Source organism: Notamacropus eugenii, chromosome 6 (genome assembly GCF_028372415.1).
Source record: "Notamacropus eugenii isolate mMacEug1 chromosome 6, mMacEug1.pri_v2, whole genome shotgun sequence".
In the NCBI taxonomy this organism is placed as follows: domain Eukaryota; kingdom Metazoa; phylum Chordata; class Mammalia; order Diprotodontia; family Macropodidae; genus Notamacropus; species Notamacropus eugenii.
Genome location: NC_092877.1, coordinates 339194198 through 339208895, shown reverse-complemented (window position 1 = coordinate 339208895; position 14698 = coordinate 339194198).

Below are 14698 nucleotides of genomic sequence, written 5' to 3'. Positions count from 1 at the left end.
TGGACAACAGAACTTTCTTGCCTCCCACAAAATCCCCCCTTTTTATCTTTATTAAAATTTCTATTTCCACACCTAAATCCAATCAATACCTCCTCACATTCTTTCCCCCATGAATTTTTCCTTCATCTATCTCCTTTTTATGTGAATATAGGAAGGGAGACAAGTTGACTGACGCATTGACAAATTACAAGGGGACAGTCGCCTTTCATAAGTACAGATACAGAGATTCAAAATACAAAGGTAGATCAATGAATTGTCCATTCAGAGGTTCCATCTCATACAGCAGTCTGGAGAGGAGCATCATCCGATTCAGTTTTCTGGTCTGGATGTTTGTTCAAGCCATCTTCAGCACAGCGTCTCTGCATCTTCTTCCCTTTATCTTCTTATAGAAATCCAGGTGTCCACTCTCCTACAAAACTGACCTTAATACCATTTTAGATGACTGTTCTTAAGCTTTATACAGTTATCACTCTTACAAAATCAAAATTGGAACTTTGGCCAATTGTCATGTTTAAGAAATTCACATTAGAACCCAGTTTTTACATTTTACATTAATTCACTATTCATTTCCCCCGTCAGGAAGATGAGATTTCACTAAGGAGTCAATACCAGGCTCCAGTACTTACATCAATGCAATAAATAATCATTTTTAACACAGTACATATCACATCACAAGACAATTCCAACTTCTGCTTATGTGATGCTTCTTTTAAAGCATTTACAATATAGACCACAAACCATTTTTCTTTTAACCAACTGAGAGAAAATAATAATAACTATGCATGCTAACCTCACAAACCTTTGACCTGATTGTTCCCATGCAATCACTAAGAATTAAAGGAACCTAACTTATCGTTAAGTCTGAAATCTTAAACCTAATAGTTTAATTTTTGACTTAACTTCAGATATTCCCCTACCAACAATCTGTTACTTAATAGATCTGGTATTAAGCTTACAAAACTTTTGATTATAGGAAATTGCCACTAAGAGTAGGGACATTGCACGGAAACAACATCTCCCCAACTTCACGTCAGTTCCAGGCGGGTGTAGATCGTCAACTGGCATTTGGCCAGGCTTAAAGCCTGCCAGGTGTCAGTGGGAAAATTATGTCAGGAGAATCCTATCTCAGCCCAGGCTGAACAGCTGCTCTCCTGACCTTCCCATGAGATCACCTTTTTGCAGTTCATACCAGTATCTCACAGGCTTACTGGCATCATGGATCAATGGCTCAGACTGCCTTTCTTGCTATCCATACCTGGAGTTAGACTCAGAAGAATAGTCAGTTAATAGTTCCATAAAATCTTAAAATAGCAAGCTCCAATAGTCAAATTTCAGATCTGACTATGATTTCACATTGGCCAAGGAACATCTTTTGAAGCAAGTCTTAAGGAGCTTGCATGGCTTTCTATACTTTTTCTAGTTCCTGATTAAATAACAACCATAAAATCAAATTTACCATTATAACCATAAGTCATTGCTCTAATAGATTTACATCTGTTTCCCAAACTACTCTATCCCTTCCTAACCCTGCTCAATAGAAAAGAATGAGCTACACACATGATAAGTTCAAACACTAATGTCAACTTACGTTTATGTAATGAATTCAAATCAAAACAAACATTTAACTTTTCCATCAATGCCAAATATTACCAGAGGTTACCTGTCTCTAAGAAACTTAGACTGAAATTCTTTTCCCCAAACTAAAGATGTCTTTGATTTAGTCTCAGTAATTAATTCAGTCAATTGTTTTAATACATCATTTTGTAACATGTAAAGACATTATTCCAAGTTGGGATCTTTGTCCATTACCCCAAAAGAATTTTAGTGCCATTTGTCTAAAAGGGCCCTGGAAAACCTCACCTTGTCCCATGTGAACTGGCTCTCTAGAGGCCCATAAACTTTTCCCTATCGCTATGCCCTGTCAATCCAAATCTTCAGATTACTGGTCACTCCCATCAACTGGAACCCCAAGACTGACTGGGGCCACCCCAGACTCCTTCCCCAGAGTCCATCTGTAGGTAAGATACATCTTGTTTTAGCATTACAAATGCTCAGATTCCCTAAAAGTTCACTCGATATTGAGAAATCTCAACAAACTTTGACCGTCTTTGATTGAAAGTAGGCTTGCATTGAATTCATTTGAGCAGAACCCAGCAAGTTGCTCTCTTTGGGTCCTCAACAATTCCATATCATTACGGTTAACTTTACTCCCAGTCTTGTTCTATGGAACAATGATATAATATCACATTCATAGTTTGATTTCCTTTTATTTATCTAATCATTCCCATAACATTTAAAAAGAATGGTCCCAGGGATTTTTTCTTTCACAAGACCATACCAGAGTACCCATTTACCCAATTAATGGGAAACAGTAAGATTTCACTACTTGCATTGTGCTTACAACTTAAACTATCTCCTTTGATTATAGAAACATGCCATGAAGATGAAAAACAAGGACCCAATTAGATAACATCTCCACTTTATAGTCAGACTCAGAAACAGTCAAGTGGGAAAAAATTCCTTCTCAAAGGAACACAATGGGGAAACTGAGCCAGAAGGATTCCATCCCAGGCTGAGGACATAATTGTCCCCTGAAGCTTATACATTAAATGGCAGGTTTTACTAATCAAAAATTTTACCAGGACTTACATCTTAAGTTTGTTCTAAAAACCAATCACTAGAGATTATTTATCACCTAAATAAATTCCTTGTTTAGGATTTCCATATACAAACAGTTTACACTTCACATAGACTGGGTGATTATTTTAAACTCTTCAAACTTTAGGGGCCCCAGTTTTCTTTCAACAATAGAAAAGAGTTACCATCTCTTCTCTGAGCATCTCCAGTTCAGATTAGATCTTAAGAAGTCCTTCTGTAATGACTGGACTTCAAAAGGAAAGGGAGATGGGACCAGCAGACTTTTTGTCTTAAAATTATCATAGAGCTTCCTAGAGCCACAAAATTCCTGGTCTCCCTTATCTTGTCCCTTATTTTCCAAGCCTTGATAAAACCTGAAGTTATTATTACAAATTAGCTTATAAATATAAACTTGGTAGGTAGGCTTTTCAAAAATCATACAAAAGATTTTACAAAACATTTCTTCATACAACGAAAAATTTCCACTTTTAAGAACAATTTACAATTGATCACAAAAGCCTCGTAAGCCTAGTTGACAAAAATTACAAGATCTAAAACCAAGGCCTTTTCACATTTGCCCATAAGCTTCATTTTATAAATATACTTTTGTAAATGCTTGATTCATAGCAAAAAATATTTAGTTAAAACTTCCTTCTTAACAAAAGAAATAAACTTTTAACATACTTAATACATCCTTAGATAGAAGAGGCTTGATAATCACACCCATATATAAAAATGTATATGTATATTTTTCCAAGGATTCTCATTTTCTCAATAGGAATTCTACAACACAGAAACTCTTACACAGAATTCATAACAGCTTCTTTTAACCAATTCATCGTTCATTTAACAATACAATTGCTAATATTACAACATTTAGATTTACTTAAAAATTTAAAACTATTTAAGTCTACTTAAAACTTAAAATAAGCTATTACTCATTCAGGTGAGTGGATTTCCACACGACCTTGCACAGTAATTCATCTCCTTATCACCGCATGGCCACACTCTATCACCTTGATCAGATAGAGTCATCTCAAATTTGGTTGAGCTATTAACTATCAAATCAAGTTGTATGATTTTTTTTCTCTCTTCTTAAAATACTTCCTCACACCCTCACTACTAAAACCATCCGAAACTGACCCACCCAGAACTATTCAAACCTTAATCATCTTTCCAAGACTCTGAATCCCATTACTCAGATTTTTCAGTTCCTCCATATCTTAACTACAACTGTATGCACTGGAATCCCTTTCTAGCTTAAAGCAAAGAAGTTAACTCTACCATTATATAGCAAACATCAGCATTTTCATTGCTTATTTATAACCAAATATAAGTTTCAAATTATCAAATTTCTATCACATCCTTTAAAAAACCCCAATCTATACATAACAAAATCTAAATTTAAAAATTGTGTAACAATTACACTAGATTAATGGTGTATCTAGCATATACTGGTCCTTATGTTAAGCACTTTACAATCATAAATGCTAAATAAAAATACCTTTTTCTGCTTAATCCTAATAGGAAGAGCATTCTCAGATGCTGCTTGTTATTCCTTCAGGACAGATTTTAACTTGAAATCCTATCAAACCTGGATTTATCATCACTAATGATAAACATTTTAGCCTTCTTGGTAAAAAAAAAAATACTCTTGCTACTTAAAAGAAAACTTCATTTATAACTTCCCATAATCTCTTTTTTTTACTCTACTTCCTTAAAGAGCGGAAAGGCCATCTTCTAGCTTCCCTCCCCCCTCCAAGGTCTACCAGATCAGCTCTCCCAGTCTCATTCCAGTCTTTAAATCATATGGAGGGGGGGGGGGGGAACCTTCCCCTTGTCCATGTGGTCTGAGTACATGGACATAGTTAATGCTTCTAAAAGAAATCACTGAAATTCTAAAGTGAATTTCCAATTTTACACACATAGTTTGGTATCAAATATATTTACTTGAACATAAAGTACAGATTTTAGGTTTGAGATCTCATTAAATCAAAATTCAATTTCTCTTACCAGACTGCCAGTATTTTACTCTGCTAATTTCCATTACAAAAGAGATTGTCCTTTAGGTAAAGAACCTCCTTGCCCAGGCAAATGGGCCGAAAAAGTTTAACACTGACAAAGTGTGACTTCCAAGCAAGAAACTTGGGAACTTAATAACTAGTACTAATAATTACAAATCACAGCAAACAATTCTTAAATCCAATAACCTTACATAACTTTGTCTATTGGTTTCCCAATCAGGCTAAACATTTTCTTAAATGGGATGGGGGGGAGGGAGCACATGGTCTGAGCACATGGATACTCCTCCATCTTATCCATATCCCTACTCCCTTTATTTTTCAAATAAACCAAATGCTCACTATTTCTTCTAGCTCCTTTGTTCCTTAAAAAAAACTTAGATGTTAAGAGCCTAACCATTTAACTTATCAATAAAGCCACATTTTTTAAATTAAATAGTCTACAAAGAGTTCTGTCTTTCTCTCTCTCTCTCCCTCCAGCCCACCCACTCCTCTGAGGCTGCTGTAATCAGGGAGGGAAGGAGAGGGGAAGATCGAGACATAGCTGAATTCCAAGGGAAAGTCCAGCTACAGCCCTAGCTGACTGCATGGTTGCATTTACAGTTTAACAAAACACTTCACAAACACACAGACATACACAGAACAGATAGAGCAATACAGTTCCTCTTTTTAGGACATAAACTAATTTTAGATTAGACCAGTCAAAATTCAACTATTCATGTCAATTTACTCTGACTGATTCCAAGCCAATTTCACAGAATCTAGATTCTCCCTCTCCCCTGTTTCTCTCTTCTCTCCTTTCAGAGCAGACATGGGAAGGAATGTAGCCAGCATTCCTTCAAACAGGCTTCTTAAGGAATACCCAGAGGACTATTCATCCCCTCCCAGGTACCATTATCTTAAGAGTGTTCACTTGATATCTTAGGACTTAAGCATAAAGCAGTACTTAGCCATCAATTTTCCTGCTGTTGCTCAGGTCCCTGACTTACACTGCCTCTGTTTGTTTCATCCATTGTTTTACCTGTGTTCCTGAATTCACAACAATTCCAAACAGTCCCAGAGAAGTTAGCAGTCAGAAGAGGGGAAACATACCTATGGGTGTTTGGGCCACTGAAAAAAATTAATGGGCACACTCCCATCCCCTACAAGCGAGATTCCATCCTCACCATTCTGATGCTCAAGATCCTGGACGAGCCCCCAAGAATTGTTAGAAGTGAGCCTGTCTAAAAAGCTCCCAACAGTGAGAAACATGCTTACCTTAAACAAAGAACAATACCTGTTGTGAAATCAGGAAAGCCTTTATTAATCTTTACATCCATTCCCCCTGAATAGCCAGGTAGCCTTCCCAGGAAGGTTACAGGAAGACTACCACATGTATAGAAAGATGGGACTTCTTATACTGTTTTCCTAACTTTGGATCTCCTGTGATACTGCCCCCTGGCCATGTGATTCCATGTTCTCCTCTCTGACAGGTCCTTCCTCACACAACATCTTGGGCCTGTGCATTAGTTTCTGACCTCTAACCTGTCCATGCTAGGTCACAACCCTTATCACTTAGGAATGTGGACAACAGAACTTTTTTGCCTCCCACAATCTGTAAAGTGGAGGTCATGATACTTTCAGTGCCTACCTCAAGAAAGGTTTAGTATACTATTAGTATACTTTTCAGTGCTGACTTTAGCTTCGGAAGACCTGGCTTTAGATCAACTGCTGACATTTGCTCTCTGTGTCACCCTGGCAAAGTCATTTATCCTTTCTGGGAACAGCTAGAGGTAGTCCAATTTGACTGGAGTGTTGGTTTCAAGTGGATGAGTAATATGAAATTAGACTAGAATAAGGAGATTGGAGACAGAGTCCATTAAATTCTACCCAATTAAGATCCTACTATAAGAGGAACAAGGGACAAGAATAAATATTTATTAGGCCCCTACTATGTACCAGATACTGTGCTAAGTGCTTTACTGATATTGCAAGCAGTTCCATAGAACTAATGCACTAAGGCCTAGCTTTGTGGAAAGAGTTCCCCTTCCTCCATCTGTTACACAGAAATCTGGAAGTTCAAAAGGGATAAAGCAGGTGAAAAGAAAAAAAGAAACAGCAGGGACACTGACCAGAAGACTAGTACAGTCATCCAGCATCAAGTGATGAGGACCTGTACCAGGGTGGTGGCTCTGTGAGGGGATGTAGAAGAGAGAAGGCAAAAAGGACAAGATCTGGCAACAACTAGATGTCAGTGGCAGGAAACTTGAATTCAAATCCATTCTCAGATACATACTAGCTGTATGACCCTGGGCAAGTCATGGACCTCTGTTTACCTCAGTTTCCTTTTCTGTAAAATGTGGATAATAATAGCGTCTACCTTCCAGGGTTGGGCAGATCAACTGAGATGATGTTTGTAAAGCACTTAAGTACTTACACGGTGCCTGGCACATAGTAAGTATGATATAAATATTTGCTATTTATTATTTGCTATTATGTGGGAAAGTGAGAAACTGAAGATGACCCTGAGTCACTGAGAAGATGGAGGAACCCTCAGTAGTAATAGAGAAGTTGGGATGAGGAGGCTTTGGGAGGAAACCTAATGAACTCTTTGGTAGATTTGTTCAATTTGAGATACATTCAAGAGGCAGTTGGTGATGTGGGGGCCTGGAGCTCAGGAGAAAAAATAGGGCTGTACATACACACATATACACATACATATGTATGTATGTATGTGTATATGTGTAGTTATGTTGCATGCCTATATACATGCATACACACATACATATATACAGAGACAGACAGAGAGAGAGAGATCAGGAAATGACCTTCATAGACATAATTATTCAACTTCTGGAGGCTGAGATCACCAAGGAAGATATGTAGAGGGAAAAGAAAAGAGGCCTCATGATTAAGCCTTAAGAGACATGCCTAGAGTATTCCACAAAGATATTCCACAAAGAAGAAGATGGAGAAGGCCTGTTTAGATGGGTTGGAGCAGAACCAGGAGAGACAGTGTCATGAAAACATAGGCAGGAGTCAATCCTCAGGAGGAGAGAGTGAGAGATGGCATGAAAAGCACAGAGAGTCAAAAGGAGTGAATACTGAGAAAAGGGCATTTGATTTGGCAATTAAGAGATCACTGGTAACTTTGGAGAAAGTAGTTTATGTTGAAAGATGAAGTCAGAAGCTAGAAGCAGAGAGTTTAGATGCAAGTGTGAGCATAGAAAGTGGAGACACCTAGTAGAAAATGCTTTCTCAAGGAGTTTAGCCATAAAGGTTAGTTAGGGATGGAGGTGGGGGGAGGGGAAGGTGATTGCATCAAGTTAGCGTGGTATTTTTTTGTAAATAAGTTTTGTTTTCTTGCTCTCTTGTTGGATGAGGAAGAGGAGGAGAGAGAGAGAATTTGGAATGGAAAAAAAATTAAGAAGTCTCTGTACCTGTGTAACCCTGGGCAAGTCATTTAATCCTGCCTTGCCAAAAAACAAAAACAAAAAAAGTCTTTGTCCTTTAAAAAGTACTAAAATTAACATTTTGAAAAAAGAGGAAGGGACACATGGAAATGTTTGTGGTCAACAAGGAAAGGAACCCTTCAGACAGGAAGGGATCTTTGTGTCCCTAGTGTTTAGCATGGTACCTGGAACATGGGAAATTCTCCTCTTCTACTCTAGGGTTTCAGTTGGTGATCTTACCAATTCCTCATCATCACCTCCAATTTTCAGATCTATGTATCCAGCTCTAACCTCTCTCTTAAGCTCCAGCATCACATGTCCAACTGCTTTATTGGGTATCTTGAATTGAATTGGATGCCCCATAGAGATTTTAAATTCATCATATAAAACTGAACTCATTTTCATTCCCCCCACAAACTTTCCGGTTTTCTGAACTTTTGCTGAACATCCTTTTACAACCTAGGTGACATCCTCTATTGCTTATTCTCTTTCTCCTTCCATATCTAATTCATTACCAAGTCCTACCAATTTTACCTTCATAAAATTCCTTCTCTGAGCCTTGACACCATCACCACCATGGATCTACATGACCCTCATCACTTCCTAACCTGACTATTACAATAGCCTCCAGTTGGTCTCACAGTCTCAAGTCTCTTCCCATTCCAGCCCTGCTTCCACATAGCTATCAGAATGATATTTCCTAAAGCCTAGGTCACCCCCTCTATTCAGTAAATTCCAGTGGCTCCTCATCTCTAGGATCAAATCCAAACCATTTTTTTGGCATCTAAAGCCCTTCACAGACTTGGTTTCCCTTACTTTCCTAATCTTTTTATCCAGTGGTGGGGACCCTGTGATCTCGCCAACACATGTGGCCCTCTAGGTCTTCAAGTGTGGTCCTTGAGGGTCTTGGAGGCCTCGAGGCTACAGGTTCCCCACTGCTGTAATACCTTCCTCACTGCCCATCTTCCCCTGCTGTTCCTTCCACAAATCAATCCATGCATTTTTACTGGCCATCCCCCATGCCTGGAATTCTCTCCCTCCTCATCTCAGCCTCCTGGATTTCTAGGCTTCTTTCAAGGCCTAGCTAAAATTCTGCCTTTTACAAGAAATCTTTCTTAATATCTCCAATTTATCATACAGGTGTGCATGTATATGTGTGCGTATACATATATATACACATACACATGTGTGTGTATGTATATGTGTATATATACATATAAATAGAGAGATAAACATAGTTTGTATAGAGTTGTTTGTATATTGTCTCTCCCATTAGAATGCAAGTTCCTTGGAAGCAGGTGCTGTTTTTTACCTTTCTTTCTAACCTGGGCCCTCAGTACAGCATCTGGCACATAGTAGGTCTTCAATAAATGCCTGCTGACTGACTGAGATTGAAGATCATAGAGGAGGGGCATTAATATAGGCGCAATAGACTGGAGAAGACAAAATGGGATGGACAAGAGCCATCTTTTCCAGTGAGGTAAAACAGAGTGAGGAGATGGAGGTGGAGGGGATCTAAATGGTGGAACAGGAAGAGGGAAGAGAAGGGAGGTCCCAGCGAGTGAGGTAAATATTTTCAGTGAGGTAAGAGATGAGGTCATCAACTCTGTGGCGAAGAAAGAGGAGAAGCCGATGAATGGATTCAGGAGGCATACAAGGAAACCTTGCTACGCTGAGTGCCCAGAAGAGATTTTATTGTATAAATCTGTATAGGACTCAATAGAAAAGTTCCATAATTTTCTCCCTTTACAGTAGGACAACTCTGTAATAAAAATGAAGGAGGTGGGTGGTGGGAATAATTAAACGTTGGGGCTAGCCATGATGCAATCAGCAAGTCAGTCAGTAAACAAGCATCCATTAGGGACTATATGCCAGGTACTGGGTAAAGCACTGGCTATACAAGGAAAGACAGAACTATGGACAGGGTGAGGTAGCAAGGGTTAGGAATTCTAATTAGGAGGAATGTGGGCAGTTGAACTGATTCACCAAGAGGTTGAGGTAAGGAAGGCAGTGATGGCTTGGGAAGAGGTAGAGCCTGGGAAAAAAACTGAGGGGTTAGAAGTTGTGAGGTCATAGCTAAGGTTTCTAGAAGAAGCAAAAATATTGACAGCAGAATATGAACTCCTTGATGGGCTTGGAGTTACAGACAGCTGGGTTCAAAGCTGGTCTCAGATCTTGTGTGATCTTGGAGCAGTCCCTTATGCCTGTCTGAGTTTCCTCATCTGTAAAATGGGGATAATAATAGCTTCTGCCTCCCAGGATTGCTGTGAGGATAAAATTAGATAATCTTTGTAAAAGCACTTTGCAGATATAAAGGTTGTCTATTACTATAAGATAGTGACTATAATTTGCATATTCAGTGTCTGGCACATATTAGGCCCTGGTTTTAATTTATTGATTATCCTCCATTTACACTGCAAATACCTTGTATCAAATATAGTTATTTGGGTATTTTTTTCTCCCTCTCTGTATACACACACATACACACAAAACACAGTTCCATAATTATAATCTCTCTATATATGCATATATATCTATATATTGTATATAATATATTATCATTATAATATATAACATATATTATAATGATAATATATAATATACATTATATATTTCTATATTTCCATATATTAAGATATAGAAATTGAGTGAGAGAAAAAGAGAGAGAGGGAGATCTGATATTAAGAAGTTTATGCTATTGTAAAGTTCACATACACACATACCTAAATACATGCATGCACACATGTATTTACTTTTAGGAAGTAAGTGTAAATGAGGAGAATATATGTGGATTAAATTTCCTTTGAAAGATACAGGAGTTTAAGAAAAATATATGTCTTTGTGTATGTGGGGCACCTAGGTGGTGTAGTGAGCAGAGTGCTGGTCCTGGAGTTAGAAATACCTGAGTTTAAACCTGGCCTCAATCACTTCCTAGTGGTGGAACCCTGGGCAAGCTGCTTAACACTGTTGGCCTCAGTTTCCTCATTGTCAAATGAGCTGGAGAGGGAAATGGCAAACCATGCCAGTATCTTTCCCAAGAAAACCCCAAATGAGTCAAACATGACCGAACATGACTAAACCATAACAAGTGTGTGTATATAGGTATGTATACATGTATGTATGTATTCTGTATGTAAACTTTACCAGACTTCTTGAGGTCAGAGATTACTCCATCTTTCTTATTTACCCCCTAGTATGAAGTACAGTGCCATCTACCAAGGCAAGCCCTTCATAAATGCTTGTAAAATTGACTTGAACTATGTAGACAACAATCCTTTTTCTGGAGCAAAACAGATGGTGCTTTAGCAGGAAAGCCCTCATGATGTATTTGTCTCTTCTGGAGTCCAGATTTTTTAAGAATAGATCTATCATTAGATTGCTAACGAAACTATTTCTAGTTCTGTAGGACTTTCAGATTCGTTGGTATCACTGGGAGTGTAGCATATGTGAGGAAAACTCCAAACGTCTGAGAAGGAACTTGATAATGCATGTGCTCTCATGGTTAATCAACATTTGGCGACTGATTGATTAAAGAGCGTAGCGGCCTTTGTACGTATTTGATAAATACCGCCTGGATAACTGAAATGGGCAGGCCAAAGCACAGAGACCCAGCAGCAAAGGGAATGAGCTTTCACTATTTCCAATGAGTAAACATTCATTGAATGAGTTATTTTCACCCTTCTTACAAGGAGTCTGTCTGCCTTGGGGGAGGGCACAGAGCAAAAATAAAATCACAAAAATGTCAAGCAAAGTTTTGTTGGATGCCCAGCATCATCCTAACTTTGAAGCTTAGTTCATAACATTACAATACGGAATGAAAGAAAGAAACAAGTATTTATTCAATGCCTTCTACATGTATTGTTACAGTAAGAAACTATATACTAAGGGCTTCCCCTTGGATCCTCGCAACAGCCCTGGGAAACGGGTGCTATTTTTATCTCCATTTCACGCTTAATGAACTAAGCCAAAGAAATTAAGAAACTTGCCCAGAGTCATGCAGAGCGTCTGAGGTCAGATTTGAACACAGGGCTTCCTGACTCTAGGCACACAGTGGGCCCACGAGGTCACCCAGATGCCTCAGTAATTAACAATAAACACAATGAAGAAGATTAAGGGTTGATAAGAGTTAGCCCAAAGTGGAACGGTCTATGTCTGGATGGGAAGGGATGCTTCTCAGAGGAGGAAGTCATGCAAAAGCTGAATGACCACTGAGTCAGGTATGTGGTCTAGAGGCTGCTTGTTCAGTTATGGTCTGAGGAAATGACCTTCCAACTTTAAGATTCTTTGAATACATTTCCACTTTGTAAAACCATAGAGATGTCCCTCCCAGGGCATTGTCAAACACCCCCTTGCTCTCTCCTCCTACCTTTCCCAACCGTACATTCTTGCCCTCATTATATGAATCTGCAGAAGAATGATGTCTCACCAACCAAACAAGAAACTGATAACACCACACCTTGTCCTAAGCCATTAACCCAACAGCTGTTTGCTCTGGTGAATATGCTCTTGTGAATGTGTACGGTTCATGAATGATTTTCCTAGCCTCTTTCTTAGTCAAATCCACACTGGTTTTGCCCTATTGATTAACCTGTACTGTGATGAGGAATAGAATGTGACATTCTGTTGTATGCTCACGTTCAACAATCCCAATTCAACATCCTGTTTCCTTGAAAAACCCACTATTTAACCCTATGACCTTTTGTTGTCGAGGCATTAAAGGTCTTCTGGGGCGTCTTTTGCGTTACTGCAGAACTCTTGTGAAGTTCTTGCTACCGGTGGGACTGGACTGTCTCTTAGCTAAGGCTTCTATTCCACACTAAGGAAGTAAAGGAAATGATTGAGGATCCTTACTAGTACTTTCCTCTATTGTGTACTCCTTAAATCACCACCTTCCTGAAAATCCTCTAAGGCCCCAGGTGGAAAATCATAGTGTCCTTACTGCTCACGAGGGTTTTATCTTGCCTTCCCCACCCCCACTTGGAGCTAGTGTGTGAATTACTAATGTTTCCTTGGAATTTGCCATATGCCTAGATGCTGGAAAATGCGACTAACAGAAGTCCCTACTGGATTTCCAGAGAGGGTAGAATTGTTCTCTATCCTTTCCCTTCTCCCTCCAATGGTCTCAGCACAGATTAAAAATTCACAGTACCAAGCCTACTTGGCTGCAGAAATTACCCACAGAAATGGTGTTGAAACTCCAGGGGCCCAAGCTGAAAGGGAATATAATAAGAGAAGACAAGCAGAGCTGAGAGGTCCTAATAGGGTTCCAAGGTGTGTGTGTGTGTGTGTGTGTGTGTGTGTGTGTGTGTGTGTGTGTGTGTGTGTGTGTGTGTGTGTGTGTGTGTGTGTGTGTGTGAATTGAGGGGACATAGTAAGGACAAGAAAGATTCATAGTTGATTTTATAGGACACGAGGAATCTTGCAAAACTTGGAACCAGGGTTTCACTATGTAAAGTTTGCAACTTTGTGGAAGAGACTTACCCTTTCCCCCTTGGCCTCCTTCTTTCTGGCCTAGAATTAAGCAAAATGGTAGTTTTCTTTCCAAGACTTAAAGGACTGACTCCATTTGTAGCACTCCCTGCTATGGCACTGCTTCCTACTGAGTCTGAATCTGATCCTTGATTACTCAAGATCTTTTTCTATTGAAATTAAACACTTCACATCCTCTAAGTTCCTTCTGCTTGGCTTCCCCCTCCTTCTATCTCTTACAGGAAAAGCCTAGCTCAAATGGCATTCTGGGGAGGTTAAGGGAGAGGAAAACACTAACTACCTCTTCTTCTGTGGTATTCACTGTCTAGCCTTATTGCACCAAACCAATTTTTTTCTATCAATTCTTAAACTCCTACATCTTTCAAAGGAAATGTAAGCCATATGTTTCCTCCTCATTTACACTCACTTCCTAAAAGCATTATTTCAAAACAGCTATTTGATGTCCCAGGAGTCTTACAAGATTTGTGCCTTTGCAAAACCTCCTTAGACCCTCCTTTCCCTCTCCCTCCTGGGAAATGAGAAACTATTTGCAACCTCTAAACTGGATACCAGTCTAGCAGCATGCATGTGGTAGCCAAGGAACAAAATGCTTGCTGATACATTTTTAACTGAGCTTTAAGGTACCAGTGTGATAGATATGCCTATCTATCTGCCTTACACTTGAAAGGTATTTTCTTCATTCCTTTCCCTTTTCTTTATTATTATGTTCTCCTATACATTCAATTCAATCCAACAAACATTTATTAAGGGTGGATTATGTTTAAGGCGCTTAGCTAGGCTCTGGGGAAACTAATGAAACCGGTACATGGAGAAGCAAAAACTTCAAAGAATGGACAAAGACATTTTAAGTATAAGGGAAAAGGAACTGGTGAATTTAGAAAGTAAAGATCAGGAAAAGCCTTGTGTACAGTGTAGTGCTGGAGAAAATGAGGAATTCTATAAGGTGGAGGCAAGAAAGGACAGAAAGCATGGCCATGGATCATGAAGGCTGTGAATTGCTAGAGGAGAATTTAGATGAACAAATGAATAAACGAGCTTTTATTAAGCAATTATGAAGTGCTAGGCACTATTCTAGGTTCTGGGGATAATAACAAAAATGAGACAGTTCTTGAAGTCTAA